Source organism: Callithrix jacchus, chromosome 4 (genome assembly GCF_049354715.1).
Source record: "Callithrix jacchus isolate 240 chromosome 4, calJac240_pri, whole genome shotgun sequence".
NCBI classification, from domain to species: Eukaryota; Metazoa; Chordata; class Mammalia; order Primates; family Cebidae; genus Callithrix; species Callithrix jacchus.
In genome coordinates this window covers 126333158-126350391 of record NC_133505.1, presented here as the reverse complement: position 1 = coordinate 126350391, position 17234 = coordinate 126333158, and positions in this window count along the sequence as shown.

Below are 17234 nucleotides of genomic sequence, written 5' to 3'. Positions count from 1 at the left end.
TTTTATTATTTTGCTTATGAATATCCAGTTTCCCAATACTGTTTATTGAAGAAAACGATCCTTTCCCTTTGTATATTCATAGCTTCTCTGTTGAAAATCAGTTGGTCATCGATGTGTGAGTTCCTTTCTAGCTTTTCTGTCCTGTTCCATTGGCCTATGCATTCTGGATGTGGCAGAACTCGTGCCTTCTTTTTGTGAAAGTTCATTGTGGGGTCTTCTTCCGGGAGCAGGACTCTAGGTTAGGGTCTGAGACTAGGCCTGGAAGCTGGGCATCTAGGGATTCAAGTTAATTAACTCTTCCCACCTTTGCTGGCAACAGCTAGCTCCACTTTGCAGGGGAGTTATGCTGTTAGCTGGTACTTCTGATCATGCATCACCGCTGGCAGGGATAAGGAGCTAACACCAAAATCTGAGCAAGGGTCACTGTGGGCTCTGCCTTCTTGCTCTGTTTCTACCTGACCACGCCCTCCCCACCCCCACCAGGCAGTCAACCCCTGCATTTCTGTATTGTGAGATGGCAAGAGTAAGCTTCATGTGAAGCATCTTGGAATTCCAGGGAAGCTGGAGTCCACTCTCCTATTACTCATTCCCCAGTGCAGAAACTGTGGGCCCTGAGGAATCTTCCGTTTGGTGCTGTGCCCACTAGAGGTAGGGGAAGGGGAAACACAGTCAAAGCAAGACCATTTGACCATCCTTTCAATGTTAATTTGTATTCAGTTCTGTGGAACATGCAGGCGACTCCGGCTTCTTGCCACATTTGAAGGTTTTCACCAACTTTTTTTTTTTTTTTTTTTTAATCTGTGGATAGTAGCTAGCTGATCTTTCTGTGTGGGTGAGTAAAGCACAGGACCTCCTGTACCACCATGTTGCTGATATCAGCAAAATCCTAATCTATTATTTTTAGTTTTATATATGTAGCAATGAGACTGAAATTTTTACATATTTTGACTTTATGTAGGTGTATATTGACTGTTCATATCCCTTTGCCTTTCTCTTTTAGAGCATTTGTCTTTTACATGTTGATTTATATGTACTTTTCATTATTGCCTTTCTGCTTGGCATATGCCCTATATTTTTATTTGTTTCTTTATATTTTCTTTTAGATTCTAGGTAGTTTTACTATATTTTACACAGTAGATTATACAGCTTTTTATGGTTTCTTGTGGAATTATTTGTAACTTCAAATCTTTCCATAATCCAAGTTTATGAAATTATGAATCATATTTTCTTCTAGTATTCATTTTGGTTAATCAGTTATTCCAACATCTTTTCTAGTGATTTAAGACATCATATTTATTGTTTACTAAATGTACGTATTTATGTGAATGGGTTGATAGATTTTGGAGTTGATTTTCTTCCATGATTTTTAAATTACCATAGATTTATAAGAAGTTTTCTTAGCTGGCCAATTTTAACCCCTCTCCTTAATCTCATTTTTCAAAACATCTTCTAATAATGAAGTCTAAAGACTTCTTCTGCTTTTGTTTGTCTTCTGCCTTTGTTGGTATCAGGTAATATTTGTTTGGTCCACTGTAATGTAAAATCTCCATTTTAGGACCTGACATTGATTTTTCCCAGTATATAGTTGTAAACTTTTCAATTAGCATGCATAGTATTTTATTCTTTAATATAGAATATTTCTACTCAATATGTATTGAACAATCCCATCTGTTTCATCAGTGCTGATCTCTGCTTTCAGAAAAAGTTAGTATCAATATAGTATCTCTCTTCTCTGTTTATCATATACCTAATCTTCTTTCCGCATTCTTTTTCAGGAACATTTCACAAATAAATCTGCTATATTCACATTCCAATTTTTATATTGACTGCCTTTACTACTGTGGTTTTTTGTATGTTTCCAACTATTTTTTCAAATTGAGCTTCATTTTATATCAGCATTTTACCTTTTCTCCAAGTTATTTTTGTTCTTAGGATTTATGTTCTTAATATCTAAAGGGTATATCTTCTTAAATACCATTAAGGAAGCTAGATAACTTAATAATGAGCAGAAGCTCATTTTCACAGTTACATAGCTATATTTTTCTAGATATTCTTCTTCTAGGTTCCTGTAGAGACATTTTTGTTTAAAGGCTATTCTTCATGCTACTGAATTAGATATGGGTGCTCAACTATAAAATCATCAGGAAAAGAAAAAACATCTCTACAGTTAAAACTTCTGACTTCAAAGTAATCTTTCCCCTAAAAAGAAAATAAAATTGGAAATGCTAAAGTTCCAAGGGGGCATATGGGAAATCTCTGTTTCTTTTTTTCAATTTTGCTATAAAACTGAAACTACTCTAAATGCACTAAAGTCTGTAAAATAAAAATATGATGGAGAAGAATAGATAGAAATAGTATGACACCACATAGATTAATAGATAAAGGATTGATAATGACACTTTTTTTTCAATTTTGTAGAATTCCTACATTTTGGAATCAGAGGACTGATTTTGCAGGAGGCTGAAAGTTTTACTCTAATTTTTCTGAAATAGGAAGTAAGATTGAACAAAAGTTTGGGAATGATTTTTTCAATCCAAAAATGTACTTCCTAATTATGTTTTTTTTCTTAGTAACTATATTACCTTTAAATTTTATGTGATTTAGAAATTTTATATTTTAATACATTTTTAAAAACCATTTTTTGATAAGTCGGGAATGATAGCATATTAAAAACTATATTCCAAAAACTATTTTGAATTGGAAATCCTGTTGTTTCACTATGAAACCATCAAACATCATTTGGCATATAAAGCAATGAGAGCATCCTCACCACACACTTTCATAACCTGAGGGTGAAAGTGGCTCAGTGGGCTACTCTGGGTCACACAGGTAGAAAAATGTGCTATCACTAGAGATCATATAATATTATTCATTATAACTGTTTTCCAATTTTACAAACAAGAAAATTATGGTATAGTAATATAATAGCAATAGTAATAATATATAGAAGAAAGACTGCAATGGTAAACTAATGTTAAAATTGGAGTGATACTCTAAGATTCTCTAATTCTTCACTGTCAAGAAATTGACAAAAAAATCCATTAAGTAATGAAGACTGAAATTTGAGATTCATAGTCAAAACATTCTACATGTGTCATGAAAGAGAAAGAGAGCATGCAACTAAATAGCTCTGGTAAGTAACATACAATAAATAGATAAAAATTATCCTTTCAGGTCAAAGTGGCAACAAGGTGACAGGTGACAGATTCAGATACACTTTCTCTGAAAATTTAACAAAAAAAGTCAAATGCTGCAACAGCACCTTTGAATAAGAATACCAGTCAACCTTTAGCCAAAGAAGTAAACTTAACTAACTCTAGTACTGATAATGTTAGATTAAGTAGCAAAGCCAGGTTGCAGAGTTTTCCCCTAATAAAAATGAATGAAATAATCAGGAGGCAACAGAAAATTAGGACATCCTCCATCTATCTTCAATGTGTAGGGTATACACCAGAAATAAAGTTTATTCCATAATCATCACCATGCTACACTCGAAGTATAATATTTATTATCATTATTATTTTGAGATGGAGTCTTGGTCTGTCACCCAGGCTGGAGTTCAGTGGTGAGATCTCTGCTCACTGAAATCTCTGCCTCCTGGGTTCAAGCAATTCTCCTGCCCCCACCATACCCAGCTAAGTTTTGTATTTTTAGTAGAGATGAGGTTTTGCCATATTAGCCAGGCTGGTCTCAATCTCCTAACCTCAGGTGATCCACCCACCTTGACCTTCCAAGGTGCTGGGATTACAGGCATAAGCCATGGCACCCAGTTGAGAATCACATCTTACAGCCACCAGAGTCACATATTGATGTGAACTGAATTGTGTCCTCCCAAAATGTATATATTCAAGCCCTGACCCCAATATAATGGCATTTGGAGATGGGACCTGTTGGAGGTAATTAGTTTGGGATGAGATCATAAGGGCAGAGCCCCCATGGTGGAATTAGTGCCGTTTTAAGAAAAGGAAGAGAAAACAGAGCTTTCTCTCAGCCATGGGAGAAAAGCAAGAAGGCAGCTATCTGTGAGCCAGGAAGTGGGCCTTCAGCAGGAACTGAATCAGCTGGCAACTTTATCTAGGACTTCTTAGCCTCCAGAACTGTGAGAAATAAATGTCTATTGCTTAACAGACATTTAAGCCATCTCAGGCTACCCAGTCTGTTGTGTTATTACAGAAGTCCAAACAGATTAATATACTTAGCTACTTTATCAGTTTCTCTTTTATATCAGTCATTTAGATATTTTCTCATGCATCAGGCAGAAACAGAGAAATTAGTATAGGATATGGCAGTGCTCCCAAAAAGAATGTGTACCTTATGGGAATTTACCAAGAAAACACTGGTTGGAGTTCCTGTAGAAGGACTAAATACTTTGTAGTTCTCAAGAATGAAAATTATTTTATTCAGCTGTTATCAATGGAGGTGGGGGGAGGGGCTGGAGAGAGGAATGAGAAGTGATAGGATCTGCTGGAGACCTTTATTTAAAGTTTCAGCTGAAGGCAGAACCCCGACATGTGTTTTATGAATAAAATTCTTAGGAGTGGACCTGGAACTAGGATTAGGTGAATTAGGCACTCACCTTGAGCACAAAATTTAAGTAGGGGGACATCATAAAGCTCAGTAATAAAGAGAGAGAATATTTTTGTTATATTTTTGAAATGCAAAAAATTCATGAAGAGAATATTAAACTTTTAAATAAAGCCAGGATGTGACCCTGCATTTTATGACCCTGACTCACCTGCCACACTCTAATCCCAGTTCTTGTTCAAACAAAACATTATTTATAAAAACAGGAGTCACCCATGGCCATCGCTTGACAACTTAATTTGTTTAATACTATAATATACACTCCACTATTTAAACATAATTCAATTTATTTACACATATATGTTATTTATATATTTACATTTACCTATATTGTCTTGATTCCTGTTTTTTGTCACTCCTTAAACTTTGCACTGCAAAACAAAATGCATTACTTGCTTTAATCTGGTTCCACATCTAGAGAGAAATAACTCTGCTTACCTTCCTTGAGAATTAATTTTCTGAAACATTTTCTAAATGTAAGCAAGAAAAAGAAAAAAATCAGAAGAATAATGTAATATGACAGCCTGCAGTTACCAGAGCTAAATATATACCATACACTTTGAGATCTAAGAGTCTATCATCACCCAAGTACATGAAGAGACTCTAAATACAATTATAGCAACCTGTTTTTAACAAATGCTTGATATAAGATTTATCTTCTTTCACATATGAGTAATTAAACTATTCTGGAAACTATTAAAGAGTATAGTGCAAAAAAAAAAGAGTAGCATTATTATTCCAGATGAGAACTAATCTCTTGAAAATAATCTAGCATAAGAAATGAATATTTTTTAAATATCTGCCTTAAGTCTTCAAACAAGTCAGAAATGAATGCAATTATAAGCCAATATTAAAATATCATAAGTAGTCCATCTGAAAGCAGTTAGCTAATGTGAAAGCTGAAATAAAAGAGCAAGTTAAAAAATAATTTTAAGATCACAGAAACGTAATAGGTTAATAAGAACCTACTATGAAAAGGATTTAAAGATCAGGAATTACCCAGAAAATTAACTTTTAATGTTATAAAATGACCAACGTCAATGTTCTTTCAAATTTCAGAAGAACAAAATAAAAGAACAAAGATATGGCAATGCTAAGAAAATATAAAATATATGGTGGAAGGAGAGGATTTTTTCTCATTTTCAAATACGGAGATTCTAGCAGAAAAAAAATTCCCAATAAATTAAGCTAAATCTATAAGCAACTTTTTGGGAAAGAAAACCTATTAAAATTTAAAAACACAAAAGGAACTAAACATGCAGCTTGAAAAATAAAATGAAAATATTTTAGTAAAATTTTACATTTCAAGGAAAATGTGTGTGTGTGTGTGTGTGTGTGTGTGTACACATGTATACACATATATACAATTCATATGTGTGGGATTAAATCAGGCTGACAATTACAAATGTGTAAGAGTTGCTTAAAGAATGTCATGAACTCTTTACTGTGAAATGAAATAAAATGTAAATGAAAAAAGTATATAGTTCTAAAGTAAAATATAAATACAAGAACAGAATTTCTTCCTTATATATGAATAATGAAATTTCCAACAAAATCTCAAAGGAGATATTATGAAATTGATCCGGTGATTTAAAATACCATAAGGAAGAATGAATACATGAAAATTGCCATGAAATTAATTTAATAATAAAATAATAAACACACTTGCCAAATATTCCATATATTTAGAAGATTTAATGATATCCTATATGATAATACAAATTCAGATTAATGATGAATTCAAATATAATAGGAAACAAATGTAAGACATATGTTAAAGTTTAATATATAATTTATAAAGGAATGACAATTTTTATCTTAAGTATTATATGATTTATAAGTCACTTAGAAAAATATTTAATTTAAACAAATATATCAAGTATAATTGTATCTTGCAAGATATCTCCAAATCAATTAATTTAAAAAATTAAGAGTAAAGAGCATGAAAAAATTGATAATAATTAAATGACTAGATTAAAATAATATAACCTTAAACCTATCAGAAAGACGGGAAAAAAGGAAGTCAAAAAACAATGTCAGGAAGCTAAAATACAAAACACAAAAAGAAAAAACTTGCAAAAAATAAAAAGCATCTCCTGTGCACAGAATGTCATCACTTTCAACCATACAGGGAAAATTTCAAAACAAAACAAAAAAGCAACCAATAGGAAAACCTGTAGCGTTTTTCTCCAGCGAAATCACAGAATCTTTTTGGGAAGAACTAAAGACTTCATCTTAGGAAAACTAGCCCTAATGCCTCTGGCAATTAGGCAGTAATAAAATAAAACAAACCGGGCTATCTTATTTGTAAGTATGTATGTTTCATAATGGAAACATATTGGACTTAAGTTACTAATTAAACTTGTCATTGAAAACAGACACTAAATATATTTAAATATATAATTTTTGTACTGTGTTACTCCCTCTATATAGAACAAGAGAGCTAGAGTATTTTCCTCTGCCTCAAAATTTCAATAATTAATTTTGGTTTTGGAAAATACATATTTAATAGAGAATGTGGGCTTATATCCTTACCTATGAGCAATATTTCATATATTCATTATCAAAAACATGAACAGAATCTTTGCAATATCTTAAAATGACAAATCCTAAGATGTTGGTAAAATGCTGGTATTCTGATGTTGTCATACTTGTTTTATATTATCACATGCACTGTAATTCAATAACATCTTTTCCCAAATGTTTGTTGCCACCACCAGGTTTAATGGAGAAAGGCAAACTCAACAATAATAGTTCCACCACGTAATGGTTTATGTCAGAAACACATTTTTGAATTCAGTATTTACAGTATATTTGAAAAAATAATTTAGGAAATCATATTCAATTAAGAAAAAAATGTCAAGTGAGCCAAATAAGTTTCCCATATAAGGTCATGTACCACCTAACATTGCTTCAGTCATCAACAGATCATACATACAATGGTATTCCCTTAAGATTAAAATGGAACTGAAAAATTCCTACCACCTAGTGATGCAGTAGCTATAACGATGTAGGGCAACACATTATTTGCATATTCATAGTCATACTGGTGTAAACAAACCTATGTGCTGCCAGTTGTATAAAAGTATAACATGTACAATTATGTGTAGTACATGATACTTGATAATAATAACAAATGATTGTTATTGGGTTCCTTATTTACTAAACGTTTTGTCATTGTTTTAGTGCATTTGGCTTATCTTTGTTATCAAAAAATAAGTATAAAACAGCCTCAGGCAGGTTCTTCAGGAGACATTTCAGAAGAAGTCATGCTATCAGAGCAGATGATAGCTCCAGGCATGCTGGAGACCTGCTAGTGGGACAAGAAGCGGAAGTGGAAGACAGTGATATGGATGATCCTGACCTTGTGTAGAATCTGACTGATGTGTGTGTTTGTACCCTAGTTTTTAGCCAAAATAAAAGTGTAAAAAGAATTAAGAGTTAAAAATGGGAAAAGCATATAGAATAAAATAAAGAATACCATTTTGTGCAACTGTATAATGTACTTATATTTTAAGCCAAATAGTATTACAAGAGTTAAAAAATAAAAGTTTATAAAAGGGTGCAGTAAGCTAAGATTAATTTATTTTAAAGAAAACAAAATATTTTAGTCCATGTAATGTAGCCTAAATGTAGAGTCTTTATAAAGTCTACACTCATGTACAGTAATGTCCTTGGCCTTCATGTTCACTCATCACTGAGTCACCCAAACCGACTTCCTGTTTTGCAAGTACCCTTTATAGTAAGTGCCCTATACAGGTATATCATTTTTTATGTTTTATACCATATTTTTGCTGTACCATTTTATGTTTAGATGTGTTAGATATACAGATACTTCCCATTGTGTTACATTTGCCTACGGTATTCAGTACAGCAGTATGCTCTACAGGTTTATAGCCTAGAAGCCATGGGCTATCCCATATAGTCTAGGTGTGTCGTAGGCTACACCTTCTAGGTTTGTGTGAGTACACTCTGTGATATTTGCACAAGGACAAAATCACCTAATGATACATTTTTCCAAATGTATCCACACGATTAGTGACACAAGACTGTGTATGCATTTGCCAGGACAATCAAATTGATTTATACACTTATATGAATGCATGTGCACACACTTGCAGAGAAATTATATTTGGAAGAATATTTCAACTATGTGGGATAATGTCAACCAAAAGGTCAGTTACATAATTCAACATTTTCTGGTGATCTGGGGTAAGAATTTTGCTGTGGGGAATATGAATATGTTGATTTCCTTCAATAGTTTAAATTTTTCTTTAACGCTATATCATGGCAAACTAAATAGTTTCTTATCGTGTACCTATTTGATTCAGCAAATCCTTGAGTAGACTAAGGTTTTAGATTCTAAAAAATACCAATTTCACTTGGTTTATTTCGTCATCCAACAAATAGTTACTGAGAACTTTTTATGTTAGAGACACCTTTCTAAACTCTGTGATTGAACATGAAACACACAAATGAACAGAATACAAAAACAATATGCCCTGTCCTCGTGGAATTTATTTTCAAACATATATGTGGTTTGAGGGTGTTTGAAGGGCAGGGGCAGAAAATAAATTAGATAGACAATAAAATATACAGCCATGAAGAGAAAGAAAAGCAGAAAATCAATATAAGGTGTAGTTTAGCAGGTGGCAGGGATGGGAGATTCTGTGTTAAAGACACTGGCTAGGTAAGACATGTCTGAGAAAGAAACATTGGGAAATATTCAAATGGAGCGAAGGCTCCAGTCCTTCAGCTGTTTGCGAGACAATTTTGCAAGCAGAGGGAAGAGCAGGTACATTGGCTCTAAGGCACAGAGCAGTTGTACATCTGGCCTGTAAAATGTCCAAAATGGATAAAGCAAAAACAAGAGCATTAAAAGATGAGGTCAAAGTAGCGTGTGGGTGGCGGGGGCGAAGGAATGGCACTGACTGTGTTGTATTTAAGTCATGGGACGGTCTTGGCTTTTACTCTTAAATACAAAGGCTTTTAAATTTTTAAGAAGAATTTCAGTTTATCACGTGTTCTGTTCTTAACCTTTTTTTGACAAACCTATTTCTGGAAAATAATGTAATGTAAAAACATAAATTCCATATCTGCAAAATGTTACTTATTAAAAAGTCTAACATTGACCACCACTTAAGTATTATCTAGAAGTACACTAATTAACTTTGACCAATTTGCATCAAAGTTTTCTCAACCCAAAAAGTTAAGTAATTGAGGACTGTCATAAGTACCATCTCCAAATGTTATTCAATCATATAAAAAATGTTAGTGAGGATAAGTAGATACATTTAAATGGCTGTCATTGGCCGGACTTGTGGCTCATGCCTGTGATCCCAGCACTTTGGGAGACTGAAGATCATGAGGTCGGGAGTTTGAGACCAGCCTGGCCAACATGGCAAAACCCCGTCTCTACTAAAAATACAAAACTTAGCCTGGCATTTTAGCACATGCCTGTAGTTCCAGCTACTTGGGAGGCTGAGGCAGGAGAATCACTTGAACCTGGGAGTCAGAGGTTGCATGAGCAAAGACCGCACCATTGCACACCAGCCTGGGCTACAGAGCAAGACTCTATCTAGAAACATAAATAAATAAACAAATAAATGGTTGCTATTATTTATAGCCATGTTATTATCAGCCACAAAATGCAATGCCACAAATGACTTATTTTTTTCTCCCAACACAGCCTGTAAATTCTTAGCCATATCTCCAGTGTTACTTACATTTTCAATGTTTGTTTCTGTTCAGGACATATAATTTCTATTGCCTCCAACAGATACTCTTTTATAAAACTGCCATCTGTAATAAAAATGCCATCTGGGCAATTCTGTAACTAATTCATAGTAACATATCATAACAACATCACTTATTTTATATGCATTCAACAATTAAGCCTGTGGAAATTTTAGTTCGGATTTCAGCTCATTAAGTTTTTTCTTTATCAAGAATCTTTCCATAGATTCATGATAAACTTTGTTTTTAGGGCGTGTGTGTGTGTGTGTGTGTGTGTGTGTGTGTAGGCATTTTCCAATATATTTGTTCAACATTTTTTTTTTACTCTTTAAATTGAATTTAATTAAATACAAATGTCACATACTTCCACCTTCCCAGAAATAGTCACTTCACTTTAATTAGGGAAATGGAAACTAATGATGACTTAAGTCTTATTTTGTGGAATGTGTTTAGACAAGTTCAGGCAAACAGCGAAAACTGAGAAGTCCCCACCGCCGTACCTACAACATTCTGAAAATGCTTGACATTAACTCCATTCTCTGTCTAGCGGTTCAATATGAACTGCCAAAATTTGGTCCAATTAGTCAGTTCCAAATAATGTAGGCTCTTCAGAATCTAGAACCGTGGAGCGGCAACAGTTCTCCTTTGACAGTGGATGTTTGTTAACAGTATAAATGTGTAAAATAAATTATTTTGTTTAACTAATAAATAATTGTTCTTTTTTTGAAACAAATTGCGCTTTTTCTCTTTCTTGTGACCATTGTGAAAAATATACAATTGAAGGATGTCTACCTCTAGCTGGAAAAAAAATAGCACAAGCATGATGATACATAGCAGCCAATACTTGAGTTTAAGACCAGGAAGACCAAGGGGCACACAAAGGACAGTAGCAGTCTGGAGCCTATATATCCCATCTAAAGGCAGAAGTGACTACTTTTTGACAATTGTTTTCATTCATAAGTGCAAGTTCAGTTTTTCAGATCTTCCACTTTGCAAAAAAAAGTCAGAAAGCTGTATTTTTAGATAAAGTCTATGAATTTTAATATATCTGAATGATTATTTCCAAAATACTGTAGAGGCTAAGCAAGCTCCATCTACAAGAGGTGTTAGTAACTGCTTTGTGAGGCTCTAAAAGTTACAGCATCCACCTGATAAGATTCACAGAAGGAGAGAACATAAATGATATGGAAAAGGGAATGTCCAAGAAAACCAAAGAGAAAATTTCACAGACATCAAAAAATAGAGAATTCATATCTAAAAGGGCCTGCATTTTAGGAGCAAAGTAAGAAAAATAATAGCAAAAACAAATCGTACATGTAAAAAATAAATAGAACAAATATGTAGACAAAATACTAAATAGCTTCCAGAGAAAACTGGGGATAAAAGATTACATGCAAAAAATTATAATCAGATGGACCACAGCTTTACCATTGACAATACTGGAAACAAGAAGACAAAGAATAAAAGCTTAAAATTTTAACAGAAGCATTTTTAAGCAAGAATTCAGAAGAAGCATTACTTTCAGATAAGCGGATTAAGAAATGTTACCACAAATCAATAAATTTTAAAAGCAAAAACATGGACATTTTTAAACAAGAAAATAATGTGGATCATACAAAAGTGATACAAAAATTCTGGAAGGTGTTTTTGTTTTCTTTTCTTTTGATTTGTTTTATTTTTCCCAGGATGGTGAATTAGAGTTTTTTAGCATGACTCAGCCCCTTGGAAACAGCAAGATAGTGCATAAAGGTCAATTTTCTGAGCTTTAATTCAAGAAGGAAAACGGAAACATATCAGAATCATGAAGGACACCCTAGATCCCGAGGAGGAGAATGTAGGCAAACAGCCCATATGGTGTGGCTGATAAAATCAGCCAATATGTGAAAATCCCAATATGTGAAAGAGGCAGAGAGCCTCCCTCTGTGACTCACCTTCCCACTGGGGATCCAGCAACCCAAGCCAAGAGCATTGTGTTTCTCCCATGCTCCAGACCTAACTTGGGGAGAGGCTTGGAGGCTCTGAGAGAGAAAGAAGTTGCATGCATTTTCCCAGGCTTGGGACTGAGAGCAGGATGCCATTTTTAATCCAGGTGCATACAAAGTTATGGCAACTCAGCAGTATGGCTGTGCAGGCATTTTTGCCTTGAACCAGAGATTGGAGCACTTGCTCTGGTGCAGGAAAGGGGCTTCCACAGACAGAATTATGTAAAGTATCTCAGCTGTAGGCACTGGAACTGTGCTCTCCCTAATCACAGGCCTGTTGTGAGAGAAGAGTTGCTATGCCTAAAATTTCTTTTGGGAGATGAGACTCTCAGCCAGTTTGATGCCTGGAACTGGTCTGCATGTGTCATTGCTAAGTGCTACAGCCTGCTCCCTGAGATTGTGGCACAGTGGGGCTCTCTCCACTCTATCCATATAGAGAAATCCAGGCATTCTGAGCACACAGCAGCCTGAGCTGCCTCACTGTTCCTGGGCATAGATTTTGGCAGAGTGGGGGTCCTCTCTACTTCATACCCAGGCAGATTGCTAGTCATTCAAAGCAGATTGCAAGACATTCAAAGAACCTGCTCACCCAGATTGGTAGCCTGAGCCACCCCACCCTTCCTGTGCAGAAATCCTGGTACAGGTAGGTCCTCTCTGCTTCATCTGTAAGCAGATCTCCAGGCTATGAGAACTCCTGCTTGCCTGGTTCAGCAGCCTGAGTCACCTTACTTATCATCCTGTGCAGAGATCCTGGGGCGGGGGGACCTTTTTACTCTATATCCAGGAAGATCTCCAGGCATTTAGAGCACTCACTCACCTGAATCAGCAACCTGAGTTGACCCACCCTTCCTTTGCAGAGATCACAGTGAGGTAGGACCCTATCTGCCCAAAGCCCAGACCTATCTTCAGGCAGTTGGAGCACCCGTTCAACTGTATTACCAGCCTGAGCTGCCCTACTCTTCCTGTACAGAGATTGTGGTGCAGCAGGGCCCTCTGCACTCTATGCCTAGCTGGATCTTCAGGCATCTGAGGCACCTCTCATCATGATTAGGAGTTTTGGCTGCCCTCCTGCCCATACAGAGAACTGGGAGCCAAGAAGGCTTCCTAGCCACACACTTAGGCACACCTCTGGGTGATGGGTGATCACTCACTAGATTCTCCCCTGGCACTAGTCCTTGTGCCTGCCATCAGAGGAACTATAGGTGGGCCTGCCCTGGAATTTAGCAGGGAGCTGAGACCACTGTGAACTCCATGGATCAGCCCATTGCTTGGCACAACAGAGAGCTTCTTCTAGTAAACAAGGATAAATTATATACCCAGCCAGGTTATCCACAACTCACTGTCACTCATAAGCAACATCTAGTGGTCTGTAGGTCAAACAACACAGCCCAATATAAAACCTGCTGACAGAAGTGCATAGGACTATAGAAGCAAAGTCAAAATACCCAACCCAGCATTTGCTACTTCCACACACCCTAAAGAAGGGGAAAGAGAAAGAAAAAAAAATGACATTATAGGGGAAGAAAGAAAAAGAGACTAGGTCCAGTGACTCATACCTGTAATCTCAGCACTTTGTGAGGCTGAGGTAGGAGAATCTCTTGAGCCCAGGAGTTCACGAACAGACTGGGAAACAGTGAGATTTTGCCTCTCTGAAAAAAAAAAAAAGCCAGGGATGGTGGTGTGCACCTGTAGTCTCAGCTACTGGAGAAGCTAGGGTGGGAGGATCATTGAGCCCAGGAGGTAGAGGCTGTAGTAAGGCATAATCACACCACTGCACTCCTGCATGGGTAACAGAGCAGCACCTTGTCTAAACGGGAGAGAGAGAGAGAGAGAGAATTCCACCCACATGAAAATAATTACAAAAATTATAATTGCAAAGATCTCCAGATGAGAAGGAACCAAGGCAAGAAATCAGGCACCATGAAAAATGTGAATGTAGTGACAACACTAAAGCATCACATTGACTCTTCACAATGGTCCCTAACAAAAGTGGAAACTGAGAAATGGCAGATAAAGAATTCAAATTATGGATTGCAAGGAAGCTCAGCAAGATCCAAGAAAATGTTGAGAATCAACACAAAGAAACCTCCAAATCAATCTGGCAAATGAAGAAAGAGATAAACATCATAAAAAGAAATCAATTAGAGTTTCTGGAATTGAAAAAAGTTACTTTAGGGATTTTTAAATATAATTGAAAGCTTTATCAATACACTGGACAAAGAAAAACGAGAATTTTAGAACTTGAAGACCAGTCTTTTGAAAGACTTCAGTCATATAAAAATAAACAAAATCTTCGAGAAATATGGGATTACATAAGCAATCAAACCTTTGAATTCTTGGCATTTCTGAGAGAGAGAGAGAGCAACCTGAATAACATATTGGAAGAAATAACTCAAGAAAATCTCCTTAATCTTGCTAAAGAGGTAGACATGCAAATACCAGAAATCCAGAACACACTTGCAAGATATTATGTAAAATAAACATGACCAAGGTATATTGTAGCCAGATATTCAAAGTCAAAACTAACAAAAAAATCTTAAAGACAGCTAGAGAAAAAGGTCAGATCACATACAAAGGGAACGTCATAAAGCAAACAGCAGTCTTCTCAGCAGAAAACTTACAAGCCAGGAGAGGTTAAGAGCCTATTTTAAGCATTTTCAAAGAAAAGAAATTCCAACAAAGAATTAATTACATATTCCACCAAATTGAGCTGTATAAGCAAAAGAGAAATAATTTTCCAGACAAGCAAACATTCAGGGAATTCAGTACCACTAGATCAGCCTTAAGAGAGATCTTTAAGGGAGCCCTAAACATGGAAATGAAAGAAGAATGCCTGCTACCACAAAAATCACACTTAATTTTAGAGCCCACATACCATAAAAAGCAATCGCAAAGTAGAAACTACGAAGCAATTAGCTAACAACTTCAAAGTACAAAAACCTCATATTTCAGTACTAACCTTGAATGTAAATTGTCTAAACACCCTAATTAAAAGGCACAGAGTTGCATGTTGGAAAAAAACAAAAAACAAGACCCATCCATCTGGTATCTTCAAAAGACCCTTCTCACATGTAGTTACAACCATAGGCTTAAAGTAAAGGATTGGAGAAAAATCTGTCAAACAAATGGGAAACACATACAGGGCAGTGGTCACTATTCTTATATCAAACAGACTTTAAACCAACAACAGTATAAAAAGGACAAAGAAGTATTATTATGCAATAATAAAAGGTTCAATTCGACAAGGAATGTTAACTGCCTTCAGTATACATGCATCCAACATTGGAAAACCAGTTTATAAACCAACTACTTCAAGACTATGAAAAGGCTCAGGCAGCAACACAATAATAGTGGGAGACGTCAATATCTTACTGGGTTAGATCACTGAGACAGAAAGCTTGCAAAGAAATTCAGGATATAAGTTGCACTTGAACAACTGGACCTAATAGACATCTATAGAATACTCTACCCATCAACAACAGAATAAATATTCTTCTCATTTGCACATAGAACATACTCCATGACTGACCATATGCTTAATCATAAAGCAAATCCCAATAAGCTCCAAAAATATTGAAATCATATAAACTATACCCTGAAACCACGGTGGAATAAAAATAGAAATTAGTGCCAAGAAAATCTCTAAAAAACACACAATTACATGGAAATTAAACGATTTGTTTCTCAATGAATTTTGGGTAAGCAAAAAATTAAGACAGAAGTAAAATCATTTGAAATATGTCAAATCAAAGAAACAACATGCCAAAAGCTTTAGGAGGCAGCAAAAGTAGTAAAGTTAATAGTGTTAAACATCTACCTCAGAAAGTTAAAAAGATCTCAAATAAATGATCTAACATTGCACCCAGAAAAAGAGAAATAAGAGAAAATTAACCTAAAAGCTAGCAGAAGAAAAGAAATAAATCAGAGCAAAACTGAATGAAATTGAGATAAAAAAAAAATACGAAGCATCCTTGAAACCAACAGTTAGATCTTCAAAAGGAAAAATAAAACTGATAGACCATGAGCTAGATTAACAACAACAAAAAAAGAAAGAGAGAGAAGATCCAGATAAGGACAATCAGAAATGACAAAGGTGACATTACAACCAATTCCACAGGAATCCAAAAGATTCTCGGAAATGACTATGAACACCTCAATGCACACAAACTAGAAATTCTAGAAGAAATTGATAAATTCCCGGAAATGCACAACCTCCAAATATTGAATCAGAAAGAAATGGAAAACATGAACAGACTAATATCTAATCCAAGTAAAAAAAAATCTACCAACCAAAACCAAAAGAAGCAATGACAAATAAACCTGGACAAGTTAGAAACACAGCTGAATTCTATCAGTTGTCCAAAGAAGAGCTGATACCAATTCTATTGGAATTATTCCAAAAATTGAGGAGGAAGGCTTATTCTCTAACATTCTATGAATTCAGCATCACCCTGATACAAAAACCTGGCAAAGACACACAGAAAAGAAAATGACAGACCAATATTCCTGATGAACATAGACGCAAAACTCCTCAACAAAATACAAAGTTCTAACCAGAGTAAATAGGCAAGAGAAAGAAAGAAAAATCAGCAAAATAGGGAAAGAAGAAATCAAACTCTTTCTCTTCATTAAATATATAATTCTATGCCTAGAAAGCCCAAAAGAGTCTGCCAAAAGATTCTGATAACTGACAAATTACTTTTTCAGGATACAAACTCAATGTACAAAGATCACTAGCATATTTATACACCAATATTATTCAAGCTGAGAGCCAAAGCAAAAAAATATCATTTACAATAGTCACACACACACACAATAAAATAGCTGGCAATACATATAACCAAGAAAGTTGAAGATCTCTATAAGAACTACAAAACACCCACATGAAAGAAATCACAGATGACACAAACAAATGGAAAAACATTACATGTT